Source organism: Myotis brandtii, unplaced genomic scaffold, assembly GCF_000412655.1.
Source record: "Myotis brandtii unplaced genomic scaffold, ASM41265v1 scaffold1112, whole genome shotgun sequence".
Lineage (NCBI taxonomy): Eukaryota > Metazoa > Chordata > Mammalia > Chiroptera > Vespertilionidae > Myotis > Myotis brandtii.
The window spans coordinates 63,244-67,342 of NW_005353800.1; positions in this window are offsets into that span (position 1 = coordinate 63,244).

Below are 4,099 nucleotides of genomic sequence, written 5' to 3' on the forward strand. Positions count from 1 at the left end.
CCACCCCAGGCCCTCGGCTGCCCCCCACTCCCCCCCGCAGGCCAGGGGCTCCCCGGGCCTCCGCGCTCCCAAGTCCCTCTCCCCAAATGCCTTGCTACCCTTACAGGAGTTTAAAGGGGGAGTAACAGTTACTCCCTCAGAGGGCTCCTGCGAGAATCCATCAGTTGATACGTGGAAAGCTCTAAGAATTGTGCCGGGCACGTGGTGAGTGTTGGCTATTACTATTGTGTTATTTTGTGCCCAACCAAGGGGACCCTTCCTTTCTGAGCCCCGGCCACTCTTCAGGGTCACTGAATGGGCCTGTGGGGTCCGAAGGTTGTGTGACCATCAGGAACGTGTGGCCAGGTGCTCAGCCCGCAGGCCCGGCTGTTCTGTGCGGGGCACGGCCCCTGGGCAGAGAGCTGCTCACCAGGATGCCAACACAGAGGTGACCCCCACGCTCATAAGTTATGGTGACAAAGCACCTTCACGTCTATTTCTACTTGTGGAGGAGGCAGAGCTGAAGTATTTACTCCTGTTTTCCAGACGGGCCCTGGGCACACAGAGGCGGTGAGGATCTCCCCGCCCACCCCCACTACCCCGGACCCTCATGGCTCACGGAGGGCGCCGTGGGCTTCGATGCCTGACTCCTGGCCTCTGAGCTGGGTCACAGCCAGGTAGGCGCATCCCCTCCTCCTGCAGAGCAGCTCGGATACCAGAGGAACTAGAGCCAGCGCGATGGAAACCAGACGCCCTCCCGGGTCTCTGGACCAGCTCCCAGGAAAGGAAGAACCACCGGGACCCGCCCGTGAGCTCAGCTCCTGGCAGAACGGAGTCCCCTGGGCCCAGGAAGGCTCCTCCCGGAGCTGGGGCCAGACCAGGGCTCCTTAACTCCGGGGTCAGAACAGGGAGTGTCAAGGCCAACTGTGTTGCCATTAACCCTCTTGAAGCCTAACTACTCCACCAGCCCGGGGATGAGCCCATTGTGCAGGTGGAAAAATCCAGGCTTGGAGACATGTGACCTCCATCCGGGGCTCAGACCTACATCCAGGGCACAGAGCTTCATGCCAGTTCCCAGAGGCCATTCCGGGGCGCAGACCTCGAACCAAGGATACAGTCCGGTAGTGGGGGCCCAGACCACCATTCCATTACCCAGAGGCCCAGCCCATGTGCCAGACCTCCCTTCAGGGCCAGACCTCCCTCCGGGGCTCAGACCTACATCCGCATCCCAGACCTTCATGCCAGTTCCCAGAAGGCCATCCTAGGACCAGTCCTTGAACCCGTATATAGTCCTTTATGTAGGTCCCTTCCTCCGCCCTCCCCTGTCACAACCCTCCCCTGAGGCTGCCCGAGAACCAGAAAGAACCAAAGAACCGAGAGGAAAGAAGAGAAAATAACTTAGGAGTGATGTTCCTGCGCCTGCGCGGAGCAGGTGAGGGCCTTGCTCTCTCTTTCGCCCTGGGCCCTGGCCTCACAGGTTTCCACAGCTGCTGGCCTCACGGTTGTGGGTGGATCTCTGCAGCTGCGTCTGGTTTGCCCAGACAGGAACTCTGGGGAAGCTGCCCTGTGGTCTGGAAGGGACATGCCGCCCCCCGCTCCCACTCCCCCCGGCTCTGGGGGAAGGGAGAATTTTAAAGCGTAGGAATGGAAGGGCCTTGGGGAACTCATGCTGTGTGAGAGCCAGGCTTCCGGAGCCCCCACCACACCCCCAGGTTAGAAAAGGACTCCCAGGCTGGGCGGGAAGTGAAGACCTCGGTTTGTGTCCCTGCTGAGCTGATGGCCTGCTGCCCACTCCAGGTGCAGGCGGTAAGAGGATCTAAAAGCAATGACACGCCCTAACCGATTTGGCTCAGTGGATAGAAGGGTCCCGGGTTCCATACTGGTCAAGGGTACATGCCCGGTTGCAGGCTCAGTTCCCAGTAGGGAGCATGTAGGAGGCAGCCAATCAATGATTCTCTCTCATCATTGATGCTTCTATCTCTCTCTCCCCTCCCTTCCTCTCTAAAATCAATAAAAAAATTTAAAAAAAAAAAGCAATTATAGGCCCAGCCGGCGTGGCTCAGTGGTTGAGCATCAACCTATGAACTAGGAGGTCATGGTTCAATTCCGGGTCAGGACACCTGCCTGGGTTGCGGGCTCGATCCCCAGCATGGGGCATGCAGGAGGCAGCTGATCAATGATTCTCTCTCATCAGTGATGTTTCTCTCTCTCCCTCTCCCTCCTTCTCTGAAATCAGTTTTTTTAAAAAAGCAATGATAGGACCCACTAGAAAGTATGCTTTGTATCACCAGCAATTCTAAATAATGTCCATGATAAGATGCTGTTACCGAACTCAAGGGGTTCGCAGCTTGGGTGCCCTGTTCAACAACAAGGCGTGGTTGTCTGGTTGTAGTTAGGTAGTTCTATTAGCAAGTATAGGAGACAGGACTCACATCTCCCGAAGGAAAGCTTAGCGGTTGCTCAGAGACACCGTTTGGTCAGTTACATGTTGATTTCCTCTTTGCAGTTGGCTACACTTATGGCTGGGCTCCTGTCAAGCTCATCCTGTATACAGCTGTTGCCTCTGCAAAAAAATATGCTCTACACGTTTACATTTAGCAAGAGAGCATTTAGTAAGAAGCCCAGACCTCACGACTCTGCTCCCACCTAACAATTCTGCTCCCTGGAAAATTCCCTACGTCTAGTTGTAAGCATCTGCGAGGGTCACCGCTGAGTTTTCATAATATCGGCATAAGCTGCAAATGAGCACGTTTACCGCTTATCTTTTATTTTTTAATCTTTATCGTTTAAAGCATTACATATGTCCCCCTTTTTCCCCCCATCGCACTCCGCCCCAGGCCCTCACCACCCCACTGTCTGTGTGCATGGGCCATACATACTTGTCTTTCTCTGACTGCATTGCTTATCTTTTCATTGACAATGTGATCCGCATGGACAATAATGCGGATTACACTGGACTCTCCGTTGAGCAGTTCGCCTCTCGCCGGCAGTGAAGGCTCAGGTCCGCGGCGTGGGCTTCAGGTTCAGTTCTTGTCTCGAGCTCCCAGGAGCCACACACACACACCCCCGGTTCAGGCAGAAACGGAAAAGCAAAGGGCCGAAGCCTGGGACGATAAAGACCAAGGAAGCGAACACGCGTCAACTCACTTCGATTGTCACCCAGGAGCCCACAGAGTTTCACTCGAGTTTAAAGTTTCGAATAGTAAAATAGTGTGAGGGGTAACATTTTTGTCTGGGAAGTGAAGGTTTTAGTTTGCACATGAAATATTTTTGCATTAAATATCTTTAAAGTTGAAATGTATCCTTTTTCAATTGTTGGTTGCTTTAGAACTAAAGAACAAATCACAAAAATAAATCATTGCCTTGGCGGTACAATTTAGTTGACTAAATTTTATACTTTGCAGATATTTCGGTATCATTAAAAGATCACTAATAGGTGAGTTTTAATTGGATAATCACTCACATACAATGTTAACATAAAATATCACCAAGGAATCAAAATTCATTAGGTAAAGATACAAGCTACGGAATAAACAGTTGTGTGTTAATGTGTGAACATGTTGTGTGCTCTAATGTTACGTGTTGTATTGGCATGATTTGCTATATCTGCATGTGTAGGTGTATATTTCAATGAAGGGAAATGACCTTGAATAAATACATGAAAACTGATCACTGTCTGCATTTCCTTTCTGGCCTTTATTCTTCATTTCATTTCTCAGTTATTACCAAGAATCATTTCTGTTTGTGGAGAGGGAGGTGCTAAAAAAAGGCCTCTCTGGGCCCTGGCTCAGCTGGTTAGATATCATCCCGACACACCCAAGTTTCAGGTTGGATCCCCGGTCAGGCACATACAGCAAATCAGTCTGTCTGTCTGTCTGTCTCTCCCTCCCTCCCCTCACTCTCTCTTTCTAAAATAAATAAACAAATGTTGTAATGGTCCTTCCTCTTCAGGCCTCGGTGAGGTGGCAGAGTCCCCAGGTGGGTGTGAGGAATCTGGGAGCAGACTAAGACGGGGCGCCCACAGGGGATGGTGTAGCCCATGGGTGGGGACCAAGGGCCAGGGGCTTCCCAGGCTCCTTTGGGCCTCAGACTAAGAGTCAGAAGGAGCCCGGGTCACCGG